The sequence below is a fragment of the Vulpes vulpes genome, chromosome 1 (assembly GCF_048418805.1).
Source record: "Vulpes vulpes isolate BD-2025 chromosome 1, VulVul3, whole genome shotgun sequence".
NCBI classification, from domain to species: domain Eukaryota; kingdom Metazoa; phylum Chordata; class Mammalia; order Carnivora; family Canidae; genus Vulpes; species Vulpes vulpes.
This window is the reverse complement of record NC_132780.1, coordinates 4,159,837-4,178,481: the sequence shown is the minus strand read 5'-3', so window position 1 is coordinate 4,178,481 and position 18,645 is coordinate 4,159,837. Positions and strand designations below refer to the sequence as shown.

The 18,645-nt window shown below is 48.9% G+C and overlaps 1 protein-coding gene across 3 annotated transcripts in view; it reads right to left on the bottom strand.

The window, feature by feature from the left end:
- CHST8 (carbohydrate sulfotransferase 8) overlaps window positions 1–18,645 on the bottom strand; it is a 129,758-nt gene that overhangs the window by 82,086 nt on the left and 29,027 nt on the right. Inside the window, exon 2 of one of the 3 annotated variants that reach the window (XM_072750213.1) lies at window positions 10,721–10,776. The exons of the other annotated variants lie outside the window; for them this stretch is intronic. The gene's annotated coding sequence lies outside the window, so the exon portion shown is untranslated. The remainder of the gene's footprint in view (window positions 1–10,720; window positions 10,777–18,645) is intronic. 3 annotated transcript variants of the gene reach the window in all.

The following is an 18,645-nucleotide window of genomic DNA, read 5'->3' as shown; positions in this document are numbered from 1 at the left end:
GGAGGCCCCAGAGGACTTGCCTTTGTGTTCCCAGCTGCCAATAATGCCTGGCACAGAGTAGGTGTTCGGGCAATGTGTGGTGAGCAAAGAGAGAACTAGTAAGGGGGGGGGGGAGGAGAGGAAGGGATCCTTCCTTGCACACTAGGACCAGCTCAATCCTTCGGGTTGAGGTCATGTGGAGCCCGGCATGCGGTGCACAGTGTGCACGCGCGGTGCGTCCCCTTTGGGAGCAGGCCGGCCTCTTCCAGCTGGCTCCGTGGCTAACCATCACATTCTTGATCCCCACTAGTCCAGCATGATTTTCCCTGGAGCCCTCTTCAGAACAGCTGGTGTCGTCCGACCTGAGGACTCAAAGACTAAGAACACGGCAGAGCTATCAAGTCTGCTGGCCCTGTTCTGGTTGCTTTGTGGAGAACTGGGTCTCCCTCAGGCTACCAGGAGGGGGCCAGAGCTGTGAGCAACCTGGAAGTTCTAAGATGGGAGCCTGCCTTCTCCATGAGGCTTTGCCGCCCGTCCCCCTCCCGGGGACATCCGGTGCTTCAAGTTTCCTCTACCCTACTGACCCTCAATGCCTCCCCCCACTTTCACCATAGGGTGTTGGAAAGCCAGAAATGTGGGCTCACCCTGACCCTCCCTCCCCCTCTCCCCACTCCAACTGTAGACTCAGTCTCCTGGGTGTTTCCTGTCTAACTTTTTCTCCGCCAGCCTCTCGGTGAGGCTGATTCAGCACCGGGTGCCTGGACAGCTCCCCCACCTCTGAAGTCCTCAGTCAACTCCCCATAGGGCAGTTGCTGTCACTCCCTCATTCAAAAGGGTCTGAGGGCCCCCAGCTGCCCAGTGGTCCAAGTCTCAATGTCTTAGCATAGTCCACAAGGCCCACTGAGTATCCAGTGTCTGCAGCTCTCCTGCCTTCAGTCTCATTTCTCACCATTCCCTGATGGACCCCAGGCCAGGTGAGGGGCCCTCCTGTGTGTTCCCAAAGCCCCTTGGGCTTTCCTCTAACATCAATGAGATACTAATGTCGAGGAAAGAGCTCTGGGCTCTTTCCTACAGTCCTTGGGTAGAGGGAAGTGGCTCAGGACAGGTGAGGGGGCCACTGGGTCCCAGTCCTCTTCCTTCAGGGCACGTGCTCCTCATTGGGTGGTCTTGCTCTTGTCTCCAAAAGGCTTTGCTGACTTTTTTGCTTACGTTGGACAACACACAGGGGATCTGTTTTTTCTCTCCCTGAGCCTTCTGCCTCTTTTCTGCTGTCCTAGGTCACTGACTTCTTGTCTCTCAGCCTCGAGGACACAGAGAGAAAAGGTGCTAACTCTTTACGATCCCTGGACATGATATCCTATGGTATGTTTGCTGGGCCAAGGATGTAGGCAGCGCTCACTGGCTGGGAGCACCCCACAGCAGAATGGCATCCATGCAAGTCCCACCCATGCCCTTGTGTCATCTTGTCAAAAGAAGGGACACTTGAGCCCTAAATCCTGCATGGTTGCTGCAAGGAGAAAGACACAGGCAGAAATACACATTTTCATGATGAGATCCAGTGTGGCCAATCACTGGTCTTCAGTGAACACACTTGTTGGAAGCAGGCCATTTCCTATACTAACTACACGATATTTTTATAGTGAAAAATCATTTTCAGAATGATATAGCCAATAACCCTTGATAGCAGATCCAGGCCTTCAGATCTTCCAGTTTGGAAACCCGGATTTTTTTCTTTAAGAATTTATTCATTTATTTTAGAGAAAAAGAGAGAAAACGAGGGCGGAGGGGCAGAGGGAGAGGGAGAGAATCTTCAAGCAGACTCCCTGCTGAGCAGAGAGCCCATGTCATGACCCGAGCCGAAATCAAGAGTCGGACATTTAACCAACTGAGTCACCCCGGCACCCAGGAAACCTGGGCTTTTTAACTTGAAATTTCTTGATTCTCAAATTGGCAAGCAACACACATTTTGAAAACCTACTTGGGCCAATCAAAACACATATCCAGGCTGGATTTGGCCTGGGGTTCACTCATCGCCACTGCAGCCATGAAAAGCATCACCCAGACTGGGGAAAGGCACCCGACCTCTGGATAAAAATGATTCAAGGAATTTCGTGCCAAAGCAGCTGAGAGGAGAAAAAGCCTATGAGTCAGCTGGTGTGGGGAGAGGCTGTAGCAGCCTCTCGGTCAGGAGCCGCTTCCCACAGCTCTGTAACTGGAGGCACTCACGCGGAAACACGGGCTTCCAGCACAGGGCCTCTGCCCCGGCCGGGAGGACAGTCACTGTGGCGGCACAGGGTCCACCCAGCAGTGACACACACAGTCACACTCATACCCACCAGTTACGGGTTGAACCGTGTCACCCCTGCCAAATTACCAAGTTGCGGTCCTAACCCCCAGTCCCTCAGAATCTGACCTAATCTGGGAAAAGATCACAGCGGAGGTAATGAGCTGAAAGCAGGTCACCCTGGAGTAGCCTGAGCCCCTAACCTAAGATGACAGGTGTTGTTACAAAGAGGGGAAATCTGGACAGACATGCGCACAGAGAGAAAGCCACGTGAGGGTAAAGGCAGAGAGCTACAAGGCAAAGCACGCCAAGGATTACCCCCCACCCCCAGAATCTGGGAGAGGCCTGGAGCAGGTCTCCCTGCACCACCCTCAGAGGGAGCCCACCCCGCTGACACCCTGAGCTCAGACTTCCAGCCTCCGGGACCGAGAGGCAATGCAGTTTGGCTGCCGAAGCCCCCTAGTCTGTGGGATTCTGCTGCAGCAGCCCTGCGGGGAAGGCTCAGCCCTGGCGCACAGCAGCATCCTGGGGAGGGTGGGGGGGGGACGGGGGGCGTGGCTGGCCCGCTGCCAGGAGACCCGCTCTTGCCCGTGTCAGCGCTTGTCATCGACTGTGTGTAGACAGTGTCAGGTCAGCATGTGACACAAGACTTGTGACAAGCAGGACGTGCTGGGAGGTGAGCGACAGAAAACCTATCTCCGTGGGAATCCTGTAGTCCCACAGTGTCATGGGGACCCAGGTCCTTCCTGGGGGTCCTCTGTCCTTGGGCAGGTTTTTTTAAAAAAAGATTTTATTTATTTATTCATGAGAGACACACAGAGAGGCAGAGACACAGGCAGAGGGAGAAGCAGCATGCAGGGAGCCTGATGCGGGACTCGATCCAGGACCCCAGATGATGACCTGAGCTGAAGGCAGACGCTCAACCACTGAGCCCCCCAGGTGCCCCCTTGGGCGGGTTTGATCCTCAGGTGGCTTCTGCATGGTTGCCTGGTGGCTGCAGCCACAGGGCAGCCTACTGGCATCCTTGCTACATCGAGCGGAGGAGGGGGACCCCGTCCCTTGCTATGGCACAAAACTCCCAGACTCTGAGCCCATAGCACCTCCCTGACCCGGTTCCTGGGCGGGGGCGGGGGGAGGCCCCATGCTGGTGGGCGCAGGCCTGAGACCAGGGGGACGAAACCGCCCTTCCTGGAGCTGGGAGACAAGGGGACGGGAGACCCAGAGTCGGCTACAAAAGCTGCGGGAAAAGCTATCACCCCCACTTTACAGCTGAGGACACAGGCCCAGAGAGGCCGGGCCACTTGCTCAAGGCCACCCTGTGAGGAAGTGGTGGAGACACACTTGGATTCAGGTCCAAGTCCAAGGCAGTGCCGTCCAACGTTCTGCGTGTAGCGTCCCAGGGTCTACCCTGCCGCCTGGGGGCGAGAAGGCCGCGCTTCGGGCACACGACAGCACAGGCCTGCCCTGTCACCGGGGAGGGGTCGGGGCCCCCCCATCTCCGCGGGGAGCCCTCCGCGAGCCCGCTGTCAGCCTGCCCTCTGCACATGGTCGCATCCTGCCTGCAGCACTAGCCTGCTGGCTCCCGAGAAGGACCTGGGCTCACCTGTGAGCGGGTCTGTGACATGTGTGCACACGGACACGTGGGCCTGCAGATGTGTCCGTGCATCTGGGCGAGCACAGGTGTGAGGGGACGTGTCCATGCGCACGCACGGGGGCCTTTCAAGAGTTCCCACCTCTCTGCCTTGTGTCCACGAGGACAATGACCATGAGGATCCCTCCCCCCATCAGCAGAGGAGACAAGGCTCCCTTTCCCACAGGGGCCTGGAGTGGGGCGGGCGCGGGGTGGGGAGGGTGGGCTGGAGAGGGGCTCGGAAGTGGCAGCCCGGCAGGCCATCTGCCATCTGTGCCTCCCGCTCCACGTCCCCCTCCGTACCCCCTCTCCGCCTCAGGGTGCATCACTCCGGCGACCCCTGGGAATTGGAAGCTAATTTTCCACGATCATTAGTGATGGAAAGACCTCAGGTTCTGCCTTTAATTAAAGTCAAACGTGGGGCTGAGGAGGAGCCCTGCACGCAGGCGTCCTCTTCTCACTTGTAAAAGCCATATGCAAATAATTAAGCCAGGCATGGAAGCCATAATTAAAAATTTCACAAACCCCCTCATTAGCCGAGCAGTCTGCACAGAGAAGAGGGACCGCGGCCCTCCCCCATGCCGAGAGCAGCTCCTGCAGATGGCTAATTGGGGCTGGCGGGGAGGGGGGCGTGGGGGGCGGGCCACACCCAGGTGACCGTGCACCTGGCAAGGGCCCTGGCGTCCCAGGCCAGCCGTGATGACCTCCCGCCTCTGCTCAGGAGGCTTCCAGCCAGGGGCCAGGGCTCCCAGGGTGCAGTGGGTGAATCCAAACATCCACCCGCCCACCGCAAGGTGAGGACGCGGGACCCTGGTCCCAAATCTCCCAGCCTCCCCGGGGACCCGGGCCCCATTCGTGCAGAGCAGAGATGTACTGATGGAAGCAGGGGGAAGGGGCTCAGCTAGAGACTAGAGATGGCCCCAGCTGGACATGGTGAAGCCCCTTTCCTCAGTGTACCCAGGGCAGTGGTGGGGGGGGTGGACGCTCGGACTGAGGCGGGCTCAGCAGGCCCCCTCCCGCCCCCCTCCCCCAGCACCTGGGTGTCATGAGGTCCCTCAACCCCGACCATGCATACAGCTGTCCCCAGCCTGGTGGCCCCTGTGCAGGGAGTGGCCCCTGAAGACAAAGGCCCGGACAGGATACCCAGACCCCACAAACACAGGCAAGCCCCAGCCTCAATCAGCATCTCGAGAGCTGTGAATGTCTGACCCCCCCGCTCCAGACGTCCCAGGGCCCCTTCCCCCCACCCCCAATGCTACCCAGGATCCCCGGCCCCAGCCCTCAGCCCCTGGAGACATCAGATTCACCTCAGGCCCTGAATCGATCCTGCCAGGCAGGGCACGGCAGGCATAATCCCCCCGTGCGCATTGACATTTCCAAATGAATATTCACTCATCCCAGTCCTGGCCACTTGTTTTGCGTCCGGCCTGATCAATCGTGCTCCTCTGAAGGAACCGTGCTCGTCAGGGGCACTGAGGCGGGGCGGAGACGTGTCCGCCGGCTGGGAGCCCCGGCAAGCTCACCCCATCCGTGGACCCGGGGCCCTGCACTGCGCCCGAGCTTCCCCGCAGCCCAGACGCTCTTGCCTTCAGCATCACGGACGTAACCTGAGCATGATGAACAAATCCAGCAACGGCTTTCCCTTGGAGGCTCTGGGGATCTGCTGGGGCCACTGGATGTCACCGAGCTTAGCTCTGAGTTCCGTCCTGCTCAGGTCAGGCCCGCCCCAGGAGTCCTCCGTCAGATCCCTGAACCCAGAACCCCTTTCCCATTCTGCCCTTGTCCTTCCTGGTGGCTCAGGTAACATCGTTCCTCTTCCCGGCTCTCCTCTGGCAAGCCCTCCGCCAAGGGTCATCAGACACCTGCCCCCAGGCACCCTGCTCTCGGAAGCTGGGCCCAGGCCGTCGTGATCTTAGCTGACCCGCCTGATTTGGCATCTGTCCCCAATATGCTTTGACAGTCACTTCTGCAAGTTGGCTTGGAGCGTCCTTCCTTCTGTTCACAAACCCCTTCATGAGCCAAGCCGCCCTGATGGCCAGAACTGCCCCCCACCCTTTTTTCTCTCTCCCTCTGCAGCTCCCCTGTTACAAATGCATCTGCCCAGGAAGCTCTACTTTCAGCCACTGACACAGGATAACACCCCAAAATAAGGCAATAGGTTCACATGGGGAAGGAGACTATTCCACTTAGTATGATTGCTACATGCCATATAACAATCGTACTCTTTGACCCTCTTTGATTCTTCAAAATGACACATTTCAGATACACAAAAATATTTTTATAAAGAATATGAAGGGGGCGCCCAGTCGGTTGAGTGTCAGACTCTTGATTTCCGCTAAGGTCATGATTTCAGAGTCATTGAGATTGAGGCCCCACGTCAGGCTCTGTGCTGGGGCGTGGAGCCTGTCTGGGATTCTCTCTCCCTCTGCCGCTGCCCCCTGCTTGCACATGCAGGTGCACAGATTCTTTCTCAAAAAGAAAAGAAGAAAAGAAAAGAAAAAAAAGAAAAGAAAAGAAAGAAAAAAAAGAAAAGAAAAGAAAAGAAAAGAAAAGAAAAGAAAAGAAAAGAAAAGAAAAGAAAAGAATATGAAGAACCACCAGTGCACTCACTGTCAAAGAATAAAACAACCACCAGTATGTGGAGTCCCCTTTGCATCCCTTCCTATTACTCCCTACACCCCCCCCTCCCCAGCGGTAACCAGATGTGTGGTAAACATTTAATGCTCGTTAACAGCACCTACTAAGTGCCTGGCATTATTACTCCCATGCCCCCCCCAAGGGTAACCAGATGTGTGGTAAACATTTAATGAGCACCTACTAAGTGCCTGGCACTATTCTAAGCAGTCGGGATCCATCGTCAACAGAACAGATAAAGATCTTGCCCTTGTAGAATTAAATTTCAAAGAGCAGAGAGACAGAGTATTCTAAGTACCATAAACAAAAGAAATGAGCAACTTATTTTAACATGACAGGGTGATAAATGCTATGGAGAGAAGGAAAAACAGAGCAGGGTGAGGAGGGCTGGGTGGGGAGCTGGGGGCTAGAGACAGGTCTCAAGACCTAAGCGTGAAGAAGGGGGCCTCACTGAGAAGGTGATATGTGAACCATGTGGATATCGGCCTGTGCAAAGGGCCTGGGGTGGGAACCTTCCTGAGACCCAGTGTGTCTGGAGAGGAGTGGACGTAAAGAAGAGGGAAAGGAGACACAGTCAGAGAAGTAATGGGGGGGTCAGGTGCACCATTGAAAAGAAGTTGGCTTTGACTGTGGGTAAAATGGGGGCGCTGTCCGGCTTGCTTTGCAGCGGGACCCCTCTGGCCACACAGGCAGGCGAGGGCCAGGGAAGAAGCGGGGCGGGGCGGGAGGCTTCAGCTGTGAACGGGCAGGAGGCCTCTCTTATGAGAACTGGCACCTGTACGGGAAGACTCTAGTTTGACGTTGAAAATTACACGTTTTGACTTTGATGCTCTGCTGGCAGCGTGTGTCTTGGGCCCACTTGCTGGCCATGAGGTTTGCCGACGTGAGGATTCTGAGGTTGGCGGCTCGGAACACATGAGGGGGTCGCACATGGGGCACAGACACACGGCGATGACGGGGGCGTGGGGCGCAGCGTCCCGGCTCCACCAGGCTCTGTGCGCCTCAGTCTTCCCGCCTGCAGAATGGGGTGACGAGGGCCTCGCTAGCTGGCGCGCCCCACCGTGCTGACCAGAGCTCCCGGACGTTTCCCTCCCAGGCAGGTCCGTCCACCTGGAGCAACAACAACCCCCCTTGGGCGTCGCCTGGGCCGACGAGGACCCGCACCACCCCCAGAAGGCCTCCCCTGAACCTGGCCCCGGAGCACTTTATCAAGAAGGGAAACCGATGGGACCCTTGGGGGGCTCAGCGGCTGGGCGTCTGCCTTCGGCCCAGGTCGTGACCCCAGGGTCCTGGGATCGAGTCCAGCATCAGGCTCCCCACGGGGAGCCTGCTTCTCCCTCTGCCTGTCTCTGCCTCTCTCTCTCTCTGTCTCTCATGAATAAATAAATAAAATCTTTAAAAAAAAGAAGAAGAAGGGAAAACGAGCAGCCCTTCTCAGCACTGCACCTGCGCCCGCGCCAGCCTTGGGCTGAAGGGGTTGGTATTTATTTTGACATTCGGTGTTTGCTAAACTGTTGCAGTCTTGTCTGCGGAGTAGGCCAAGCACGTCAGAATGATCAGTTTTGAAAGTTGAAGGCATTTGGTCTTTCCCCTGATGATTAAAAAAATACGGCAGCTTCTACCTGCGGCCCGTACGCTCGCCCCGACCCTCTGACAAGGGAGATCCACGGGCGTCCGTTCTGTGCACTCGACGGCGGTCAGGTCTTCGCCGAATTAGGAAAACAGCACAGCATCTGATGCCCTGGGTTGTGGTGGGTGGTGGGTTGTGGTTTTTTTTTTTTTGTTTTTTTTTTTTTTTGGTTGGTTTCTTTTTCTTTTTTTCCTTTGGTACATAATTAATTACTTTGCAAGCAAGGTTGGAATCTTCTTTAAAAATTGGCAAAATTCTAGAAGCTGAAGCTTGCCAAGGAATGATGGAGCATATTCTGAAAATATTTGTGAGGTTTTCCTCTATATTCACAGAAACAGACACACACACACGGAGCCCTTGTCTTGAGTTTGGCATTGCAAGAACACCTAGACTGGAAGTCTAATATTAATTTCCAATTAAGCTTATTTGCTTCAAGGAAGTCTGACTCCACTTTAGACAATAACCAATTCTACCAGTGGTCACCAAGGCTCAAGAAAACAGCATTTCCTCTGATCGCCTTTATAGCCATGGGTCACCTATACCCAGGTACTTGGGCATGGGGTCCTTTGTCATCCAATCACGACAACTAATAGCCAAATAACAGACAGGACTTTTTGCAAAACTTTCAACCTGCTGCCCTCGCTAAGTCGCCAGTTTGGCCTTGGCAATGAGCTCCATGAGGCTGTGCTCTCAGCTTCTTCTCCCAGGCAAGGTCTGGAAGACCCTGGAGGCCCTTGGTGTACGTTTCATGGGGGTCTCCAATAAGGCGAGGGTCTCCGTCCTTAAGGATGCCAAGGGGTTTGAAAACACACAGGTGACAAGCATTTCGGATCCTAATGATGTGTTTTCCGCGCTGCTAGTTTCTTTCATGTGAAGCAGAGAGTGATCTTTTGCAGAAAAAAAAAAAATGAAACTCCCAGGTTTTAGAATGAATTTCATGTGATCTTAGTCCAACACTATTTAAGGGATGAGGGCGGTTTGGCATCACCGCCCAGAGTTTGCCGACACCTCAAGGAAGGTGTGCCCCGTCTTCGCAATAGATATAAAGTGCCCTTGATCTGAGCCTCAAGCACCGTCAGCTACCCCAAAAGAGACAAAGAAAAGCAAAATCAAGAGCCCTGATGCTCGAGAGTTCGGTTTGCAGACGGCAATGTGACCTCCGTGGCCAGCAGCCAGAGGGTGGTGTGGCCGGGCCAGGCATCCAGCCATGCCCAGGCTCCGAGAAGCAGGATGTGTCTGTGGGTTTGTTTAGCACAAAAAGTCATGAGCACAGTGTACTGGCGCCTGTGGCGATGGAAATGATCCTACTTTGATTTCAAGCTTGTAGTGTTAGGACCAACTTCGACTCTTGGAAAGGATAAAACTGGAGATGTAACAGGCTCACAGTCCCTTTTCTGTGCTGCGCCGTAGTAAATAGAAAAGTCAAACTTTTCCTCAAAGCCCATCCTCACCTTAGAACAGGAAGCGCTTATGATGTTTATGACACAGAATGGGAACTGGAGGACACGTGGCGACACCAACACACAATGACAGCCCGCAACAGACCTAACACAGGCATCACAGAGCAAAACTGCGAAATCTCTTGTATGTGATAGTCTGCAGAGCCCCCCGCAACCAGGAAAATGGTGAAAAGCTATGCTTCATGTTAGTTTGAGTACGAAAATACAACTTTATGCTTTGAACCACCCCTTGTGCAAGAAAACGTCTCCAATTACGAAGTGTTCTTTTTTCAAGCCTTACGAATCCTCCTCTGCCTCCCCAGAGATGGATGCACCTGCCTGAGCTCCCCTGATCTGTCCCTCCTGCCCCGTCTCCCTGGAGACATCCTGCTGTCGACCACCACCTCTGGGGAAGGTGGTAAGACAACGTCACTTGTTTTTCCAAACCTTAATTGCTCAGAGACTTTTCTTCCCGCCACGGAGAGCCACAGCACCTCTTTCCCTTGCAGATATCTCGGTGTCGGGACCAAGCCCCAACATCCAACATAACAGAGGGTGGAGTTTCTGGAGGTTGTGGGTCCTCCTAGCCCAGGGGTGAGGGAGGCCAGGAAGGCTGGCCAAAGGAAGGCTGGGTTTTCAGCAGCGTGCTAGCCTGGAAAACCCAGGGTCCCCGAGCTCCAAGCCTCCATCCCCTGGCAACAATCACTCAGATGCAATTCAGTGAATTCCCTTCTGCGCCATCTCAGCGTTCATGGCAGCCTTCCCCCACACAATAGCAGGGGGGCAGAGTCATGGGCATGAAGGGACCTCAGACTCACCCTTTCTCAAGCAGAGATAATCAAACATCAAGCAGCCAGATCTGCTCCTCGACACGTGTAGGGTCATGGTCGCTCTCATTCTTTCCCTCATGCCCTGTTGTTTAGGATGGTAGGAAGTGACTCTGAAAACGGCCAATATTTCTCCCCTGACACAAGGGCATAAATCACTACATCTTCGGCGCTTTCTCTGTGGTATTGATTCTTCTGAGAATGAAGGCAGATGGTTCCGATATGGCATCATCTAATATTCACCCAGCTTGATTTATAGATTTCTTTGTGCATTGCGTGAACAAAAACCAGTCTTACCTTACTTCTTACACACTTGTCAAATTAGGGTAAGATATTCTTGTTGACCTTTAAACCTAAAAAAAAAAAAATTAAACGGGTCTGAGACATTTTCCAGCAGGCATGAAAATGAGCTGGGCCCTCAGATGCCAATTAAGAGGATGTAATTATGAAAGGGATCGTAGTCTGTGCTTCGGGTAATGATTTAATTTTAGTTTTAATGCGTTCAACTCAATAGAGGGAAAGAAAATAAGCTGGTTACAAATAATCTTGTGAAAGAGACGAGGACAATTTGGCACCATTTGTTCCTTAATTTACCAAAATGGGAAGGAGCTGGGGGAGCTTGGCACCCCAGCCTTCCAGTAGGAAGGAACACTTCTTGAAAGGTGCAGAAAGAAGCTGCAGTGGCAAGAACCAAAATAGAGACGAGGCAGCCGTTTGCTGTGATGTTACCAAACAGAGCCAGAGCCAGCCTTCAAGCTGCGCGAGGGTGTGAATTGGATCTAACTTCTAGCAGGGGAGGAAATTCCGTTTGGGTGCTGCGTTAAGGCTTTCTCCTATGTCATTTCTCCCACTGCCCTTCCCACAGCCAGGTCCAGGCCCAGGGCTCTGGGCAATATCCACATGAGGCTGGCCATCACCTGCCAGGACACAGAAAAAATGGACATACTCTTCATCCTCCTTCTATGAACACCATTCTTCAACGTGAAATGATGCTGGCTATACTCATTTGGGCTAATGTCAGCATGTCCAAACCTAGACACTCACACACACAAACACATGCATGCACACACGTACAACTGTGACCACACAGGGCTTAGTCCATGAGGCTGCCTTTGGCATCCTTGAGGTCCCTTTCAGAAAAATATGCACTTAAGGGCATCTTGGTGGCTCAGTCAGTTAAGCATCTGCCTGTAGCTCAGGTCATGATCCCAAGATCCTGAGATCGAGCCCCCACAACAGGCTCCTTGCTCAGTGGGGAGGGAGCCTGAGTCTCCCTCTCTCTCTGCCTATGGCTCCCCCTGCTTATGCTGTCTCTCTGTCAAATAAATAAATAAAATCTTTTTTTAAAAAAAAAGAAATAGATCCACTTAATCCATTTTAATCATTCATGAAGCTAGTATGAAAGTTAAAAAGACAAAAGTAGTAAAAAGTAAGTATGATTATAGCAATTAGTTAAGGGATACATAAGAAAAAAGATGTAAAACATAAAACGGGGGAGTGAGAATAATAATGTTGAGCTTAAATGGGATCAAACTTAAGTTGTTATTAACTTAAAATAGGTTATTATAGATTTAGGTTGTTATATGTAAGCCTCATGGTAACCAAAATGCAAAATCCTATGGGAAATACACAACAGATAATGAGAAAGGAATATGAGAGCATACCACTTAAGAAAGTCCTCAAACCACAAAGGAAGATAGCAAGAAGAAAGGAACAAAGAACTCCAGACCCAGTCAGAAAACAGTGAACAAAATGTCAATAAGCATGTACCTGTCAATAATGACTTTAAATGTAAATAGACTAAATTCTCCAATCAAAAGGCATAGAATGGCTGGATGGATTTTTTTAAAAAGACACATTTATATGCTACCTCCAAAAACTCACCTCAGATGCAAGGACACATATAGACAGAAGATAAAGGCGTGAAAAAAGATATTCTATCGGGACCCCTGGGTAGCTCAGAGGCTGAGCGTCTGCCTTTGGCTCAGGGTGTGATCCCAGTTCAGGGATCGAGTCCCACATCAGGCTCCCTGCATGGCCTGCTTCTCCCTCTGCCTATGTCTCTGCCTCTCTCTGTGTCTCTCATGAATAAATAAATAAAATCTTAAAAAAAAAAAAAAAGATATTCTATGGAAACCAAAAGAAAGCTGGAGTAGCTATATACTTACATCTGACAAAATATACTTTAAAATAAAAGCAGTAATAAGGGACAAAGAAGGACATGACATAATGATAAAGAGGTCCATCCAATAAGAAGATGTAATATTTGCAAATATTTATGTACCCAACTTAGAAGTACCTAAATATATAAAGCAAATATTAACAGACCTAAAGGGAGAAATAGCAATACAATAATAGTAGGGGACTTTAATACTCTACTTAGATAAATGGATAGGTTTTTCCAGACAGAAAATCAATAAGGAAACATCAGCCTTAAGTGGCACATTAAACCAGATAGACTTAAATATTTATGGAACATTCCACCCAAAAGCAACAGAATACACATAATCTTCCCAAGTATACATGGAACATTTTCCAGAATAGATGATGTGTTAGGTCAGAAAACAAGCCGTAATAAATTTTAGAGGACTAAAACCATATTACACATCTTTTCTGACCACAATCATAGGAAACTAGAAATTACATGGGAAAAAAACTGGAAAATTCACAAATAAGTGGAATACAATATGCCACTGAACAACCGATGTGTCAAAGAAGAAACAAAAGGAGAAAATTTAGAAAATACCTTGAGATAAATGAAAACAGAAATATACCAAAATAAATGTAAAGCAGCAAAAGCAGGTATAAGAGAGCACTTAACAGCAATAAGTGCCTATCTCAAGAAACAAGTCTCAAATAAATAACTTTATACCTCAAGGAACTAGAAAAAGGGAAAAAAATGAAACCTAGAGTTAGTAGAAGTTAGGAAATAAAGATTAGAGCAGAAAAAAATTAAATAAAGACTAACAAAAAAAAAAAAGACTAACAACAGAATGGAAAAGATCAAGGAAACTAAGAGCCAGTTCACTGAGGATAAAACAAAAACAAATTGACGAACCTTTAACTAGACTCAAAGAACAAAAATAAAGAGAAAAAAATAAAGAGGACTTAAATGAATAAAATCAGAAATGAAAGAAGAGATGTTCCAACTGATACCACAGAAATCTTAAGATCCTAAAGGATCTTAAGAAACTACTGTGAACAACTATGTGCCAACAAATTTGATGACCTACAAGAAATGGATAAATTCCTAGAAACATAGGAGCTACCCAGACTGAATCATGATAAAATCGAAAGCCTGAACAGACTGATTACTAGTAGGGAGATTCAATCGGTAAAGGAAAACCTCCCAACAAACAAAAGTCCAGAACCAAATGTCTCCACTGATGAATTCTACCAAACATTCAAAGAAGAACTAATACTAGCCCTTTCAGGGCTCTTCCAAAAGCCCTGAAAGAACTCTTCCAAAAAAACCGAAGAGGAAAGAACTCTTTCAAACTCTTTTTACAAGGCCAGTAATACTCTGATATCAAAATGGACAAGAAAGGCATGAGGAAAGGAATTACAGACCAATATCTTTGATGAACATAGATGCAAAAATCCTCAAGAAAATATTATCAAACTGAATTCAACATACATTACAAGGATCATATACTCTGATCAAGGGGAATTTATTCCAGAGATGCAAGGATGATTCAACATTCACAAATCAGTTAATATGCCACATTACAAAAACAAAGGAGAAAAATCATACAATCATCTCAATAGATGCAGAAAAAGCATTAGATACAATTCAACATCCATTTATGATTTAAAAAAAAAGACTCCCAAGAAAGCAAGTGTAGACGGAATGTATCTACACATAACAAAGAGTACATATGACAAACCCATAGCTAACATCATACTCAACAGTGAAACGCTGAAAGTCTTTCCTCTAAAATTTGGAACAAGACAAGGACGTCCACTCTTGCCACTTTTATTTAACATAGGAAGTCCTAGCCAGAGCAATTAGGCAAGAAAAAGAAATGAAAGACACCCAAATTGGAAAGGAAGAAGTAAAACTGTCACTCTTTGTAGATGGTATAATGTTTTATATACAGAAAACCCTGAAGACTTCATCAAAAAACTGTTAGAGCTAATAAATTCAGTGAAGTGGCAGGATATAAAATCAATGCACAAAAATCTGATGCATTTCTATATTCTAATAAGGAACTATCAGAAAGAGAAATTAAGAGAACAATCCCATTTACAGTCACATCAAAAAGAATGAAATACCTAGGAATAAATTAACCTAATAGGTTAAAGACTTGTATATGGAAAACTGTGAGACAATAATGAAAAGAAATTGAAGACACAAATAAATGGAAAGGTAGTCTATACTCATGGATTGGAAGATTTAATATTGTTAAAATGTCCCTACCGGCCACAGTGATATACAGATTCAGTGCAATCCCTATAAAAATCCCAATGGCATTTTTCACAGAACTAGAACAAACAATCCTAAAATCTATACTGAATTATAAAACAACCCCAAATAACCAAAGCAATCTAGAGAAAGAAGGATAAAGCTGGAGGTATCATGCTCTCTGATTTCAAGCTATATTACAAAACTATAGTAATTAAAACATAATGGTATTGGCATAAAAACAGACACAGATCATTGGACATCCCAGAATTAAACCCACATGTATATGGTCAATTAATTTATGACAAAGGATCCAAGAACACACAATGGGGTAAAGATAGTCTCTTCAATAAATGGTGCTGGGAAAACTGGGCAGCCATATGCAAAAGAATGAAACAGGACCACTTTCTCACACCTTGCACAAAAAATTACTCAATCTGGATTGAAGACTTGAATGAAAGATTTGAAACCATGAAACTCCTAGGAAAAAACATGGGTAGTAAGCTTCTTGACATTGGTCTTGGCAATGACTTTTTGAGTCTGACACCAAAAGCAAAAACAAAGACTACATCAAACTAAAACATTTCTTCACAACAAAGGAGACCATCAACAAAATGAAAAGGCAACCCACTGATGGGAGAAAATATTTTCAAATCATATATCTGATAAAGGCCTAATGCCCAAAAATATATAAAGAACTCCTACAACTCAATAGCAAACGAACAAACAAAACCCAAGTAATTCAATTAACAAGCAGGCAGGAGATCCAAATAGACATTTCTCCAAAGACATACAGATGGCCATCATCAGGGAGATGTCAATCAAAACCAGAATGAGATGTCACCTCACACCTATTAGAATAGATAATTATCAAAAAGATAAGAAATAACAAGCATTGGCAAAGATGTGGGGAAAAAGGGACCCCTCATATGCTGCTGGTGGGAATGCAAACTGGTGTCACCACTATGCAAGACAGTACAAAGTTCCTCAAAAAATTAAAAATGGAACTCCCCTATGATCCAGTGAATTCCACTTCTGGGTATTTATCCAAAGAAAATGAAAACACTAACTTGAAAAGGTATCTGCACCCCATGTTCATAGCAGCATTACTTACAATAATCAGATATGGAAACATAAGTGTTGGAATATTTCCATATTTGGGACACCTGGGTGGCTCAGTGGTTTAGCGCCTCCCTTCAGCCCAGGGTGTGATCCTGGAGTCCCGGGATCGAGTTCCACATCGGGCTCCTACATCGGGAGGAGCCTGCTTCTCCCTCCGCCTATGTCTCTGCCTCTATCTTTCTGTGTCTCTCATGAATAAATAAATAAAATCTTAAAAAAAAAAAAGAGTATTTCCATATTCCATCGATGGGTGCATGGATGAAGATGATGTGATCCACAACACACACACGCGCGCGCGCGCACACACACACACACACACACACACAGTGGAATATTATGCAGCCTCGACAAAGAATGAAATCTTACTATTCATGACAACAGGTATGGACCTCAAGGGCATAAGGAAAGGCTGAAGGAAATAAACCAAAGATAAATACCATGTGATCTTTCCTATATGTGGAAACTATCGATCAATTGATTTTTTTAAAAACAAGCTCACAGAGAACAGATTAGTGGTTGCCAGAGGTGGGGTGTGGGGGGGGGTGGAAGAAAACTGTTTTTTTTAATTCTTTTTTTTATTCTTTTCTTTTAAAGATTTTATTTATTTATTCATGAGAGAGAGAGAGAGAGAGAGAGAGAGGCAGAGGGAGAAGCAGGCTCCATGCAGGGAGCCCGATGTGGGACTCGATCCCGGGACTCCAGGATCACACCCTGGGCTGAAGGCAGTATTAAACCGCTGATCCACCTGGGTTGCCCCAAGAACTGTTTTTGTTTGTATAGTTTAAACAAACTGAATTTAAAAATACCCATTTCACAACCAACCTCTCATTAAATCTATCCCCAAAGCTCGCTAAGGTAACAAAGGGGAGTCACAGGGTCAGCCCTGTGACCCTGCACAAAACTGAGGCAGGAGGAGGGTTCTGACCCCCATCCAGGAGGGCGGAGACTGGCCTGGGAGAGCCCCGGTTCTCAGCATCCAGCCTCAGGGAGGCCAGTGGTGTCTCCCCAACCCTGGCAATGCCGCTCATCTGCCCCAAGCCTGGCCCTGTCCACCGCCTCCCCAGGGCTGGGGGGGGACCCCCACCTCGGGCCACTTGGAGCCCTGTTCACACGACCAAAGCTGACTGAGGGCCAACCATGTGCAAGACCAGGCACCTCACAGACGTGCACAGGATCGGGGAACTGTGGGAGCACTTTCTGGAGGGCCTGCTCCCCCCAGAGCCACAGAGAACGCACTCACTGGGGCCCCTCTCCTGCTGGCAGCCCCCCTCCCTGTCCAGGGCCCCCTGGAAGAGGCTGGAAGAGGCTGCAGGATGGTACTTGAGAAAAGCAATGCTTTTTTTTTTTTTTTTTAACCTGTGGCCCCTTGAACAATGCTTTCAACATGACAGCTCTGATTAAACCCCTAAAATATTTCCACTTGCCATTTTTCTCTATTTTCATACCCTTCTGTGTCTTAAGGTTCAATGAAACCCCATAGGGCTCAACCACCGTCAGTGCACAGGCCTGAACCTACCAGCCACCGGTGTCTATAAATAAAGTTTTTTTTTTGTTTTTTTTTTTTAAATTTTTTTTTTATGATAGTCACAGAGAGAGAGAGAGGCAGAGACATAGGCAGAGGGAGAAGCAGGCTCCATGCACCAGGAGCCCGACATGGGATTCGATCCTGGGTCTCCAGGATCGCGCCCTGGGCCAAAGGCAGGCGCCAAACTGCTGCGCCACCCAGGGATCCCTATAAATAAAGTTTTATCGGGCCTGAGCCACGTCCAACCTCCTCCTATCGTCACAGCTGCCTCGCGTGAAGGTGGCACACGTGAGCAGCTTCAGGGAGAGACCTTTCGGACCAGGAAGCCTGAAATAGTTGCTATGTGGCCCATTGGGAAAAAGTTTGCTGAGCTCTGACCTAAGCTATAAACGTGACTTATTTACCAATCATCCAATAACCCCTGGGGACGGCCAATCAACTTTGGGTGAGCCGTTCAACACCATCACTTGAAGAAATAAAACCGAAAATCCCAGAAGCTCAGGGTAAATCGTGAAGAGCCCCAATCCCAAATCCACACGTCTCTTTAAATCACACACACACACACACACACAGAGGAATAAACCCTCTACAGCACAATTAGCGATCCCTTTGCAAACCACCCCAATCCAGGCCACTCCACCCTGATGAAATTCGGTGTAATCTCTTCCAGACTCCTCTCTAGATGGATACTTATGAACACAGGAATAGCGAATATTATCCCTGTGGCTTTTTTTCTTTTTTTACAGGTATGTGTTTTCGAGCCACAAATGTGTGCGCATGGTTCACACTTGGCTTTCTCACTTAACAATACATTTTTGGACCGTTTCCCAGGCAGTTCATACAGATCTACCTCACAGCTTTTTCACTGTCCAGAATATATTCCAAGGTGTGGGTTGTTGCAAACTCTAATCTCGAGGCACACAAACACCGGGAGTGACAGCAGCAGCTCGCCTTCCTGGGAGAATCAATAACCACCGGTCACCTTGGAAAGCGACCTTCAGTGGACGGACTGCAGGCCCTGTGGGCACACGCATCATCCCCACCCCATTTACAGGAAGATACCCCCCCACCTTGGGGGCCCCTGGGTCCTTGCCCACAATAAGCATCCTGGCAATGAGTCTTTGCATGACCCTCAGCCTCTCCTGGCAGAGGCCCTAAGATCCATGACTC